Raw genomic sequence first — 14,056 nt, 5'->3', positions numbered from 1 at the left:
AAGATCCATAATTTTCTACTCAGTACCGATAATATGTCAGGAACTATTAAGTACTGAAGGGCATGGAAAGGAGATGAAGACAGGCTGTTGAGAGAGATGACAAGTACCCAAGTGAGAGTATCACCAGATAGCAAAGGGAGCTGGGTTGATCTGACACGTCATTTAATGAAAAAGTTTTGGATACTTACATCTGCTTTATACAGAATTGAAGCTTCCCAAACTTCCTCTGATAATTGCTTTCGTCTCTTTATTGAGTTAGTGAAAACAGCTGGAGGAAAAGCGTTCCTGGTGTTGCTTTTGTCTGGGAACAGGAAGTGTTATTTCATCGAGTTGCTAGTTAATCTTCCCAGTCCTGGCTGTCCAGGTGTCCCTGCTCTTCTCAAGGGGCCCTGTAGTTTGGTCCTCTCTGTGGAGACCTGGGTTTGGGAAATAGATGGGATAGTGGAAGTTTTTTCTGTAGTATCCTCAAGGTTTGTTGGACTAAAAGGCAGTCCAGTGTGTTCATGGGATAGTAATCACTTTCCCCTCCCTGCCCTAATAAATCTAGCCCTCAGTCCTGCACCCTTTCCATTTCCTTCTTAAAGAGTGTTGTAGCCTGAAAGAATACCATTTGACCCCATTTGGGCCTATAAATCTCCCCCACAGCTGGTCTGACCCTGGCAGATTACTGGCTAATCTCCCCCTGTCCTATAAAAGTAGCAGGCAGGCAGGTTCAGGGCTGAACACTCACTAAGGTCTGGACTCCTGTTTTTCTTGACTGCCCACTTTTTGGCAATCTAAGGCCCATTTAAGTTTCCAAGAAAGGAATGGAGGGAGGGTCAAGGGCTTTGCTTTGGACTGTGTAATCTAGCCCTCTCCTTGGATCAACCTACCAGGGGTGGGCTAGTTAGCTTTCCTCTTCCTGAGACAGGCACTTGACCCAGATCTTGGCCCTGGACCATGAGGGTCAAGTATACTTTACATTACAAAAACTGCCCTATCATGGTAGGGGGACAGATTTTCACTTCAGATTCTGTATCACCACTGACGTGCATCATAATTTCAGAAACTTCTTCATCCCTGATTATCTTGACATCTCACTTCCAACACCTCAATATCTCTTTGAAGAGTGCATCAAATAAGAACTTAAAATCGCTATCCTTATAGAAGTAAATTCTTTCTGATGTATGTAGCTGCCAACTATGCAGGAAGAATTCTCTGGGTTAGGTAAATTCACGTTGTTTATGGAGCTTTCTCAAAGTGAAGCCACCTGCATTTGGCTGCCTCAGCTGTTACCCTGAATGCCACTTTTCCCTAAAGACCCCTATAAAGAACCTGGAACAAGAACTACTAGGCTAAAGATGGGCATTTGAGGACTATATTCTGTTCTGCGGTGAGCTATTCCTTAGTCGTGGCAGCTGAAAAGGGCGAGGAGACCAAGGGAATGGTCCAGCAGCTCTGTCTGGCAGTGAGTGCTCAGGTCCAATGCTGGGAGCAGATGTGTTAATTCAAGAGGCTGCTCATAGAGGGGGGAGGCAGCCTTGGAGAGTGGGATGGGAAGCTAGGTCGTTTGTCAGTCTTAGGGGGACTAGGAACCACCAAAGCCACAAACTACAGCGTCAGCCTAAATCCACTCAGGGATCTGGCTTGAAGAAATTCCTAGCTTTGTAAATGGTGGGTAAAGAGCCAGAGAGGAATCACCTTTGTTTACGGGGGGAGGGGGAGCAGGGAAAGAGGGAAGTTGGGAAGAGACCCAGGAAAGGAAGAGATTTTGGAGAAAACATCCTTGTGTTTCCTGTGGTGTAACCCCCATGGCTGACGCCCTTCCCTCCTCTCCCTGCATCCGCCCTGGGCTGGACATGATTACGCAGAGGACTCTAGGCTGCTAGTACAAGCCAGCGGTAGTAATTTCAGCTTCAGTCAATGGGCAGGAGAAAAGATGTGTTCTTCTTAGCCAGAAGAAGGACAATATCAGTAGCTGAAGAAACAGGTAAGATTCATGTGATTAGTAGGGAATCGCCCCTTTGGTGGGGACCCATGAACCCCTTCCAGCTGAAGAGGTAGGGGCGCCCCTTCCTGGGATCTCGGTGCTTCATTCCAAGGGAGTGGGCCTTGATTCCTGGGTGGCCTGTCTAACCAAGGGAAGTTCTGCAACTTTGTCAGCCCCAGAAGCTCTGTGGCTTGTCAAGGATCTCTGAGGGAGAAGAAAGGGACAAGGGACAAGTTGGGGAAAGAGAGAGAGAAAGGAGACAGCAGGGTCTTTGTATATGTTGTTCCCTAAGCCTAGAATGGCCTCTGCACAAGCAAACCTCCAACACATTTTCTCCATAGTGAACCCCTAGAAGTCCTGCAAAGTCCAATTTAAATATTGATCCCTGTGAAACTTTCCCCATAACTTTAGGCAGTTGGTTGATTCCTCCTTGAGGAGTTAGCAGATATCCAAATAAAATGGCAGTCAGTCCAGCACCTCCTGAAGGGAGGCTAGTTTCTCAGTTCGACTATACTAGTTCCCAATGTTTAGCCACATCCCGTAAATCTCTGGTTCCAAATTAATGGGGCCATAGCAGCCTGTGGTTTTTACTGACTTTCCTTCAGGAAGCCTGAAACACAACAAGGATCCAAGCACCAAGGCCAGATTTAGCAGCAACAGGTCAGGGAGGCCCCCAGAGAACCTAGGGTGGGACCGGGCATAAGGACCAGCCAACTGGGAGGTGCTGTGACACATGGTTGGAATCAAGAGCAGAGGCTTGGAATCAGACAGGCCTGGGTGTAAATCCAGGCTATGTCACTTGGAGCTGTGTGACTTGGCAAGATACACAACCTCTCTGGCCTCCGTTTCCTTGGCTATAAAATAAGAATGATAATGGTTCCAACCTAGTGAAGTTTTTGAGAATCTAGGTCCTATAAAGTGCTCAGCACAGAGCCTAGTGTGGAGAAAGGAGCTGCAGATTCAATATACCCTACCTCCATCTGGTCCTCCTATTTCCTGATGGTTCCTAAGAGCAACCACCGTTTGGCTCAGAGGCACCAACTACATTCTCTGAAAGACCTGCAAAGGAACCGAATGCCTTCCTGCATGCTTCCCCACCGCACACTGAGATTTGGAGGATGGGTGTCCAACATGGGTACCAGATCCTCATCTCAGGAATGAGGAAGTTAGATGGAAGGCACATCTCAGCCCTGGCTGGTGTGGCTCAGTTGGTAGGCGTGTCCTCCCCTACACCAAAAGGTTTGATTCCAGGGCACACACCTAGGTTGACCCCTGGCGAGTTCCCCGGTCCAGGCACGTGTGGGAGGCAACCAATATTCTCCCTCCCCTCCCTTCCCCTTCCCTCCCCCTCCCCTCCCCTCCCCCTCATTTCCTCCTCTAAAAAACATTGAAAATGTCCTTGGGTGAGGATTAAAATAAAAACAACAACAACACATATCTCTAAAGCAGCTGGCCAGAGATGTGGCAGCAAGGGTTCAGATTAGAGGCAGGGAAGAATCGCCAAGCTGGGAGACCTGGAAAAGGTGCCTATCTGGGGATGGTGCATCCTGCTTCAGACAAGTTGTTCCTTCCAGTTTCATTCCCCTCATGCGCTGTATCTAGAGAAGGCACCTGCACTGCTTCCCTCTGCAATCTCACCATCCCCTCAGGAAGTTAGTTCTTGGGGCTTGCTGCAAGCCTGGCACAGGCCTGACCTCCTGCCTCGCCCAGAGGACAGGGAGCGCCACCGCCTACCTAGGCAGGATGGGAACCTCCAACCTTTATCCTAGTCTACTCTGCCGCCTCCGCTTCGCGCTTTCCCCCCAGGGTAGGCTGGAGTTAGAGCTGCACGGGTAGGGAGCCTAAGCAAACGAAAAAGTCCGGGCGTGATGGCCCCGCCCCGACTAGAGCATCGCCGAGCTGTGATTGGTCGATATCTCCTGTGTTCTAATTGGTCGGGTGAGCATCGCTATCCCCCTGCTGAAGTTTCCATCTCTAATGCGACTTTACTTCCTAAACTTTGCACAATATTTTTACGTATTCTATGTAAATAGATAAAATTCAGTTCTGTGGTATCCACAGATGACGTGCCCCCGAGTACAGTGTTGGCTCTCTGAAGTATAGCCGAATCTGTCAGCTTACTGCATCCTGTATCAAAATCACATATGTGTGGGTGAATGGGGAGAGGTTTGTGGGAAGCTGTTGGGGGCTGCGTTTTACATCCCTGGGAGAGGCCACAGTTGCCCACTTTTGCTAGAATCTGTCCTATCATCTACACTTATATTTCACAGTCCCTTGCTGTTCCATATGCTAGGAATGCTTTTTCTTTTCATTCACCTCCTTTTTTTTTTTTTTTTTAAATGTGGTTAGTATAAATGCTCCTGCTCCATAGGATCCTCTGGAGGAAAAGCTAATTGCAGGGTTTGGGGAGGAAAAACACAAAGTGAAAAACGTTTTATTTGGAAATAATTGCAAAGTTAAAAAAAAAAAAAGTTGCAAAGATGAAAACCGTACTAGAAACACCTCTATACTCTTTAACCAGATTCAGTTATTGTGAACAATTTTACCCCTTGCTTAATCACATCTGAGCTCTCCCTCTCTATCTTTCTATATTCTCCCCTGAACCATTTCAGGGTTTTATACTTAACCCTTACCACTAAGTACTTTTGTGTGTATTTTCTAAAAATAGAGATATGTTCTTACACCACAGCCCAGTTATGAACTTTATACATTTACATTTGTATGATACTTTTATTTATTCTAGCGTCCATATTCTAATTTTGTGAGTTGATCTGCTTTTCTCCTCTCCAGTACATGGTCTAGCATTGCATTTGCTTTAGTCTCCTGGAACTTTCACATAGCTGGCTTTTTTAAAATTAAAATTACCAATCCTTTTCTTTAAAAAAAAAAAGAGAATATTTTCATTTTGTGTTTGTCTGATGTTTCCCCATGATTAAAGTGAGATCATGCATTCTCAGCTGGAAAACTGCTGAGGCAATGTGTCTGCAGGATAGCATATCTGAAGGCACAGATGTTTCCCTATCACTTGTAAATGATGCTAATTTAGATCACCCAGTCTAGGTGTTGCCCAGTTTCTCTATTGTATAGTTACCCTCCACCCCCCCCCCCGCCAGAGGCAACTAATAAGAAGTCTTAAAATAATTTGAAGACCATTCAACTATCCTACTCCTCATCAAAATGTCCCCCTCCATTTACTATCCATTGGTAGTCTGATGCAGTCTTCACCATGAGGGTGAAAAGGTCTCATTGCACAAGAAAGTAAGGGTAGGGATGTATTAGAGGAACGCGGGAGCCAGCAAGGGAGCAAGTGGCCAGGTCTGGAACAACCTAAGCATCAAAAGAAATCATGATGATAATAAATTATAAGCTATTGAAGGAAAGTAATAATCCACGAATACATAAATGAATTACTGTTATATTCCTGCTCCTTTCGCTCTCAGTCCAGCCTCCTGGTGAACCAGCCCGGCAGTGGTAGCTGTGCCCCTCTGTGCTGTTATACCAGCTGCGTCTCAGCTCTGAGCAGCCACCATCCTGTGACACTTCCCTGACTAGGGAATGGAGCTTAACTGAGCCCCGAACCTACCTTCCCCGGCCCTGCAGGCTCAAGTGTGAGACCTGGGGCTGAGGGTCTGGACCCCGAGGACCCAGTCCTGTCATAGCCTCAGGGTCCTCTTGCCCCACCAGGCACAGTCCTCCTCAGGGAGAGGTTTCTGTGTTCTCTATGAGAGACACATCCAGTATGGGACAGTTCCCTCAAAGACAGCACTCAGTCCTCCAGGTCCTCTGTCTACCACCCTCACCCTGGAGCTGGCTGTGATGCAGTCCCAGGATGCTCTTCTGCCAAAGAATAAGCTACTTGGCCATTTCCAGTAGTGCCCTGAGCCCCACTCAGGGACCAGTCCAATGAGGTCATACTAGCTGCCTCTCCTTCCTCCCCTAGTCATTTACTGACCCGCAAAGGGCTCCTCCCTCTAAGCAGGAAGGAGCCTCCCAGTACACCCAAGCCCAGAGGCTTCTCCACCTGTGGCCTTGCTCCCCAAATGCCCCTCAGGAGTATTCATCCTGCCCCACCCCCAACCTCCTCCTCGGATCTTCATTCCTGAAAAGAACCAGATCTGAACATCTGGACCGAATTAATTCCAGACAGTCCTCCCTGGAATGATACAAATGACAATAAGTAAAACAGGCATCATTCATTAGGTGTATTAGAGTGAGGAGGAGTGGACACTGCAGCCAAACCGCCCAAGTTCCTATCCTGGTTCTTCGAAGAAACTTGGGCCTCAGTTTCCTAATCTGTAGACAAGGCCTTTTGGTAGTACCTACAACAGGGTCAGTGAGGAATACATGAGTTAACAATGTAAATATTAACCAGCATATTGTGAGCATTATGTGTTGGAATCATGGGTTGGGTGTTTGTTTGTTTTTTAAAAATATATTTCTATTGATTTCAGAGAGGGAGAGAGAGAGAGAAACATCAATGACGAGAGAGAATCATTGATTAGCTGCCTCTTGCACACCCCACATTGGGGATCGAGCCTGAAACCCGGCATGTGCCCTGACCCAGAACCAAATTGTGACCTCCTGGTTCATAGGTCAATGCTCAACCACTGAGCCATGCCAGGCAGGCATGGGCTGGGTTTGTAGCTTGTTCTATCACTTATTGTTGGACCTTGAGCAAGATTTTTGAGCTCTCCGCATCTCAGTTTCCACCTCTGTAAAACAGAAATGGTAACTATACTTGCCTCTTGAGGCTTTTCTGAAGAGCACATGAGATAAAATGGGCAAAAGTGCTTAAAACAGGGACAACCATATTGTAAATGTCCAAGAAACTTTATCATTTAAAAAAAATATTTTTTTATTGATTTCAGAGAGGAAAGGAGAGAGAGAGAAACAGAGAGAGAATCATGGATCGGCTGCCTCCCGCACGCCCCCCACTGAGGATCGAGCCCACAACCTGGGCATGTGCCTTTGACCAGAATTGAATCCAGGACCCTTCAGTCTGCAGACTGACACTCTATCCACTGAGCCAAACTGGCCAGGGCTATCATTTGCTATTATTATTTTTTATCTAGTGAGGAGAAAGGTAATATTCTTATCATTTTAGAGAGGAGGAGACAGAAACTCAGGTTCAGCGATTCATGAAGTCAACCAGCTTGTAAGCGGGGGTAGCAGGGATTTAGTTGTCCGCTGGCCCGACAGGCATTTAGTCACTACACTGTACTTACTGGGCTGAGGGGGTTAGGAGGAGCTGAACTCTGCTGCTCCAAGCTGGGATAGGACCTGGAAGCCTCTGTGGACTATTTGTAGCAAATGCTTAACTCCAGGCTGGCTTCCCCAGGTGCAGCGGTAGAAGAGCGTACTGCCTCAACTCTTGGCGTTGTCAGGAAAGTCAAAGTTGATGTTAATATTCTATGAAATTCAGGTTGGAGCCTGCAAATACTCCTTCTTTGCAGACTCCTTAGTTTGGTGTTCCAGGCCACTCATGGTCACAGCCCCCTCGCCTTTCCAGCCTCTTCTTGCTGTCTGAGCCCCCTACTCCCACTGCTGCCATCCACCCCGCACTCTGGCCACAGTGGACATTCACCCACATCCAAACATGCCACAGCTTTTGCTGTGCCCCAGATGGGAATGCCCTTCACCCCAGTTAAAGGGTTCATCTCTCAAGGCACAGCTCAAAAGCCAGCTGCTCAAAGGTGCCCTCTCTGACCTCTCCCCCAGGAGAATTAACCACTTCCTCCCTGGAGCCCTCTGCGTACACCTTGATTTCAGCAACTCACACTCTGCCTTGTATCACCTGCTAGCTGTTCCACAGCTCCCTTCCCCTTAGACTTGGGGGACGAAGAGGAGTACATATTGTTCATCTTTGGGGATGGTCATGGAACTGGACTGGAATAGCCTAAGTTAAGCATAATCACGGAGGAAAGTTAGTTATGTTTAACTTCCTTCTAATCATATAGATCAGGCGTCCTCAAACTACAGCCCGCGGGCCACATGCGAGTGTTTTTGCCGTTTTTTTTTTTTTTTTACTTCAAAATAAGATATGTGCAGTGTGCATAGGAATTTGTTCATAGTTTTTTTTTTAAACTATAGTCCGGCCCTCCAACGGTCTGAGGGACAGTGAACTGGCCCCCTGTTTAAAAAGTTTGAGGACCCCTGATTTAGATCTTGAAGGCTCAATATAGGCACATATATATACACACCATTTAAAGCAAGCATGTCAAACTCGCAGCCCGTGGGCTGCATGCCTCATTTGGCCGGTGTCAGCCTTTGAGTTTGACATGCTTGATTTAAAGGAATGTATGTCCAATGGAGGAAATTTGAAAAAAAAAAATCTGGGAAAATACTAATAACAAAATAAAAATTATCTATAAAAACCCTCATCTAACAATTGTTAACATGTTGGCATATTTTCTTCTATGTTTATAACTAAATAAAAGTAAATTGGCTCCTATTGCCTATGTGCTGGTTTGTAGCCTCCCTTCCTCATAACATCGTAACATTTTTATAGGCATTAAATATACTTTAAAGGCAAGTTTAATGGTTACTTGGAATTCCATTTATCTATGCCCACTCTCCACCTCACCACCTTGTACAGGAATAGCAGGCGGCCTCTGTACAGAGGGCAGGACCCCGGGAGCCTCACAAACGATCACCAGGGCAGGGAAGACACGTGGTTCCTGAGGACAAGCCAGGCACGTCTCGCCCACCTGTCAGAAGTCAGCCCTTTGGCAAATATTGACTCCCTCGTGGGCCTGCCAGGCCGTGGGCTGGGGGGTTCAGGCGCTGAGGCAGAAGACAGCCCTGCCTCCCCGGAACACACAGAGACCAGCCACCACACCACGCGCTGTACAGATAGGCTGGCAGGATGGACAAAGGGACGGCAAGAGGGCAGTTTGTTATGCAAGCGCAGAAAGGCCCATGGAAAGTGCCGCAGGCGTGACACTGGCGCTGGCGCTCTGGGAAAGGGTGAGGGTTCCAGAGAGCCTTCTCTAAAGTGGGATTGAGATTGGCAATCCTACCTGCATCCATCTAGTTATTGTCCCAAAAGGGGGTCATTTACTTATTTTTGTGGGGGGGGCACTACTTCCACCTTCACCCATGTTTTCTTTCAAAACCCACAAGTCATAGCACCAATGTTTTCCAAAGTTTCCTCTGCGTTTCTCGGTCAATTCGGTGAGATTGGAGAAAGGAATCGGGTTGCCCTAACTGTCTGGATGTCTCTACACCACTTTCTTTCCCACCTTGGGCCTCGTTCAACTGCCTTTTGTGGTTGGAGGAGGTCACCTGGGGGCTGGGGCAATGTGGTTGGTTCTTAAGCTTCAGGCACATGCTCTGGTGCACCATCTGTTAACCATTGTTGGACGAGTGAAGGAGGAACACGTAGAACTTGGTAACCAATAGAACTAAGGGGAAGGGACGTGAGGACTAAGGTTTCCAGCTGCTAAGCCAGAGGCTGAGGAGCAGACTTGGCAGGGAAAGGGCTGTGGGTTGGAGCTCCCTTTCAGTCTCTTTGCAGTGAGGGGTCTGAGGACCTGCAGGCGGAGAGCCTCTGGAGGCAGCTGTGCCCGAGGGGCTGGCACGCAGGAGGGCAGTCGGGCCTGGGACCCTGGAGAACTTTCGGCTCTGAGGCCGAGGCGGTGGTGGGAGTTAGGGAGGTTACTCAGGGGTCTAAAAGGCAGGAAAAGGGTCTGAAGAGAACTTCTAGGAAGACAGCTCTGAAAGGAAGAGTTCTTCAAGGAGGAGCGTCCATTAGAGTGGCTGGTTGCATTTGGTAACTATAGTAATAATATACGAACTGCTTTTATGAGCACTCAGAGTGGAGTACAGACAGGGACATCTCCATGTTTGCAGATGCCTTTCCCTGGCCCCGGAAAGGCCAAGGTGACCGGGAAGATGATGCACGTAAGCGGAAAAGTGGCAGATGAACTGCACTGTGGGCAAGTGTAAGGTAACACACGTGATCACGTAATCTAGACGACCGGCAGGCAGGACAAACCCTGGGCTCTCAGTCACAATTTCAGGCAGCAGCCAGGAGTCAGCATGGAGGCATGCGCCAGTTCCTCTAGATTAAAAATCTTTTTTTTTTTTATATTTTATTGATTTTTTACAGAGAGGAAGGGAGAGGGATAGAGAGTTAGAAATGTCGATGAGAGAGAAACATCGACCAGCTGCCTCCTGCACATCCCCCACTGGGGACGCGCCCGCAACCAATGTACATGCCCTTGTCCAGAATCGAACCCGGGACCCCCCAGTCCGCAGACTGACGCTCTATCCACCGAGCCAAACCGGTTTTGGCTAGATTAAAAATCTTTAACCTGGGGTTGATGGGATCACTTCCTGGGGTTTCGAGTGAAGGAGCATGGGGAGAAGGGATGCGAGAGAGGAGATGCCCAGAGGGGTCTGGGACCCAGCCCTTGGAACTCCACTCAACATACTAACCTCTTGTGGGGTCTCCCTAAGGAGGGTACGGTTCTGAGGTTCCTCCCCCTCTCGGGTTCCCAATTTGCTTAAGAAAGTTTCCCTTGACATGCAAATGATGGAAACACATTGGTGTCGGGCGCTTTGGTTTGTGGTTTTTACCATCAGATGTCTCCGATGAACGTTGATTTCTCTCAGCTCAGCGGAGCTCGGGGACTGTAAGGCCTCAGAGGTGGAGGGGACAGGGGATCCTCCTTGGGGTCTGGGCCAGATTGGTAAGTGGGTCTCTAAGGCAGGCTTGTCCAGGAGGGCAGAGCTGGAACCGCATTCTGGCCTTCACCCTCCTCAGATCCCCTAGGCAGCTCCTCTTCCCACCAGGTGCTTGGTGATCACCACCTGCCCCCTCCCCCCCACCAACCCCCAAAGTGGAGCTTGAAACCAAACCACATGGAAACATACTAGCCAACGTTGGTTTCCCATTTATCGAACAAGTTCTGTGGGAAACCTTGGCAGGTCTCAGAAACCCCTGAAATGGCCAGGGATGTTGAGGAGATGGGGAGATGGCCGGTGGCAGCTGATGGTGTGAGTGGGTAATAATTGATTTCCTAACCTCCTTCCACCATCTCTGACCTCGGCATTTTATTTTGTTTGCTTTCCTGAGCCCTAACTCCCACACCTCAGCTGTCCCAGGCCCCAGACGTGGGTCCACATTCCGAACCTTCTCGGGGGGCAACCCTGCTCTTCGGTTCCCCTCGGAGCTGAGGTCTCGGGTCTCCCCGCCCCATCCTCTCCCGGATGCGCCTTCCCGGCGCCTCTCCCCGAGCCTGGGGAGGCAGGACGCCCCGCACCAGCTTCGCCCGGATCCCGAGGCTCCTGGCTCAGGCCGTGCAGCCCGACAGCCCGGGAGTCGCCGCGGCTGGTGCGAGGGCAGAGGGCAAGGCGAGGATTTCCTGGTCTTCACCCGGCGACCCCCCGCCCCCGCCCCCGCGTTGCTCCCCTGCTGCACGCCCATTCCCGCGGCCCTGCTCTCCAGAAAGGGATCGGGCGTCGGAGAGGGTCTGGGGGCTCCGCCACCGGGCCCCCGCCCCACCCGCAGCCCCGCTCCTCCCCGCGCGGCCCCACTTGCGGCCCCGCCGGCGGGCGCGCAAGGACAGCTGCATTTCTCGCCGCCCGCCGCTAGGAAGCTGGCCTCGCCTCGCTTTCTCCGCCTCCCGCGCCCCAGCCGCGCCGCCGCGCCGGGCCCGCCCGCCGCCGCCGCCGCGGGATCGCCGCCCCTCCCCCAGCCCGCCGGCCCCACCGGCCCGCGGGGCGCGGACGCGCGTGGCGGCTGCTCGGTAAGACCTCCCTTTCGTCCCCGGGCGCGGCCGTCGCTGGCCGCCCCTGGCGCCATCCCGGTCTCGGTCTCGGCCCCGGCCCGGCGGCCCCACCTTCTCGGGCACCGATCGCGAGCGCCGAGGCACCGCCGGGAGGGCCGGGCCGGCGCGAGTTTGATTCCCCGTGTTGCCGCCGCGGCTTCCCCGGAGCCCTCGCCGCTCCGCCGCGCGCGGCAGGTCTCGGCCTCGCTTCCCTCCCGAGCCCCCACCTCGTTCGCGGCCGCGGGCGCGCGGGGCGTGCGGGCATCTGGGGACTGGGCGCGGGGCGCGCGACGAGGGGGTGGGCGCGGGCGGGCGGGCGGGCGGCGCCGGGAGGGCAGCGAGGCCTCCCCCAGCAGGCGCCGCCCGGAGTCCCTTCCACGGCCGCTCCCCCTTTTGTGTGTGCGCCCCTCCCCGCGTCGCCCCGGGCTGGGGGCGCCGGCAGGTTGGTGACGGCTGGCTGGGGCGCCTGCTGGGGGCAGAGCTCCTTCTAGGAGGAGGGGAGGTTCCCTCCCTGCCCCCGCCGATGTCACAGGTCGCCTCAGCCCGGTCTGGTCCCTCCCGGTCCCCGGGGAGCTGCATCTCCCGGCGTCCCGGCCCGGCAAAGTTCGGAAAGCACTGTCCCCGCCCCTGCTCCCCCGCCCTGGGCTCTGTGTCCCGGGCTCTGAGCTCGGGGTGGGGGTGGGGGGGGGGTTGGTGTTTGCCTCAATTCATTCTTTCCTCTTCAGGTTCTCCTGGCATGGATGCCTTACCCCTAGGAATGGCTTGCCCACTTCTTTTCCCCTTAAAAGAAGTTTTAGCTCCAAGAAATGGATACTGAAGTGAAATTCCAGGAGAGGAGTTTGTTTCAGGGGGGGAGAGGTTTTAGATTTTTCTTTCCTCCTTTTTTTGGGGGGGTGAGAGTGGAGTGTGAGGGGAATGACAGGGCCTTTAGAAATAAGGTGTAGTAGAGGGGAGACAGGATACAGGAAGGCCATCCATCGCACCCCCCACCTGACCCCCAGGCAGGAACATCACCAAAGACGCTGGGTGATGGGGTGCAGGGAACAAGCCTTCCTGTTGGTTATCCTGCCACACCCTGGACCACCTGGCCCAAGAGAAAGGACTCAGGGAGATTTCCTGGTCATTCATTTCTTTTCTTTGCCAAGCATGCTCGTCCTTGTAGCCTGGGCAGAGTTAGCTAGGTGTGCGGAAAGAAGGGGGTGGGGTCCCAGGCACTCCCTCATGGAGGAAGTCATCTCAGGAGATTTGGCTCCTGTGGGATTCACTTGGGCTCTCTCTATGCTGTTGGGACCCCAATTTGAATGGAGAGTGGCATCTCTGGGATGGAGAGAGAAACCTGGTTTGAAACCCCCCTGTCCACTTTTTGCAGCTGGAAGGAGCAGGAGACGAGAGAACAGGAGTGGTGCCACAGGCCTGGCACCTCCTTGACTAGGAGAGAGACCTTGGGTAGCTAGCTAGGATGGCCTAGGGATGATGGATAGGGAGGAACTTGGGGCCAGAGGTTGGGATCATGGGCCCCTTTGAGAATCAGATAAAACTTCTAACTCCTTCCCGCCCTTCCACCCACAACAGCATGCACATGTGCAGGGACACATCCTGTATGCAGTACCAGAGGGCTACTATGCCCGTTAGAACTGGGACCCTGTGAAGATCCCTGACCTAGAGTCTGTGGTCTAGCCTAGGCCATCCGAACAGTTCCCTCCTTTGTGGCCGGTCAGTGAATAATCCCGGGTTGTGAAGAGCAGACCTGGCAGGTGGTCTTTTCTCATGACCTTCTGATGCCACTTTGGGCTTGGGGCCATGGAAACCTGTAAACTCTGGGCCAGATTCTAGCTCCCTTACAGCTAGCCAGAGCATGGGACAGATGGGGGCCCCTTCTCCAGGGGCTGGTTTTGCTGTCTATGTGGTGGGAAGGCTCTGGGGACTGGGCCGGGGCCACAGGGCAATTAGATTAGAGGTGAATACGGGATGTTGAGGGATGGGGATGCTGGTGTTTCAACTGTGCTTGAGGAGCCCCAGCTCATTCTCAGGAAGATGGGGTTGAGGTGGGAGAAGGTGCTTCGGGGGAAAGTTTCCGTGTGAAAGATGCTCCTCCTCTTGAGGAGGCCCGGGGTGGAGTTGTCCAAGACCAGGGCCTACGTATGGCAGGTTCCTGAGGTCCCTCTGGACTGTAGACGGCATGTGGGAGTTGGGGAAGATGGCTGTCCCCATCCCCAGTGCATCCCCGAGGAGGCCTGGCCTGTCTTTCGTTTCTCAGCCAAAGCTCACGGGGCCCTGGTGCTGCTCGGGCTTCCACACTTGCTGGGGATCTGGG

The 14,056-nt window shown here is 51.9% G+C and overlaps 1 protein-coding gene across 2 annotated transcripts in view; it reads left to right on the top strand.

Annotated features, from left to right (window-relative positions):
- Positions 1-11,677: 11,677 nt before the first annotated feature.
- CUEDC1 (CUE domain containing 1) overlaps positions 11,678-14,056 on the top strand; it is a 75,809-nt gene continuing 73,430 nt past the window's right edge. For both annotated transcript variants that reach the window (XM_054709685.1, XM_054709686.1), the window contains exon 1: positions 11,678-11,721. The gene's annotated coding sequence lies outside the window, so the exon portion shown is untranslated. The remainder of the gene's footprint in view (positions 11,722-14,056) is intronic.

Source organism: Eptesicus fuscus, chromosome 20 (assembly GCF_027574615.1).
Source record: "Eptesicus fuscus isolate TK198812 chromosome 20, DD_ASM_mEF_20220401, whole genome shotgun sequence".
Taxonomy (NCBI): Eukaryota; Metazoa; Chordata; class Mammalia; order Chiroptera; family Vespertilionidae; genus Eptesicus; species Eptesicus fuscus.
Note: the sequence above shows the minus strand (reverse complement) of the source record. Positions and strands in the feature narration are given on the sequence as shown.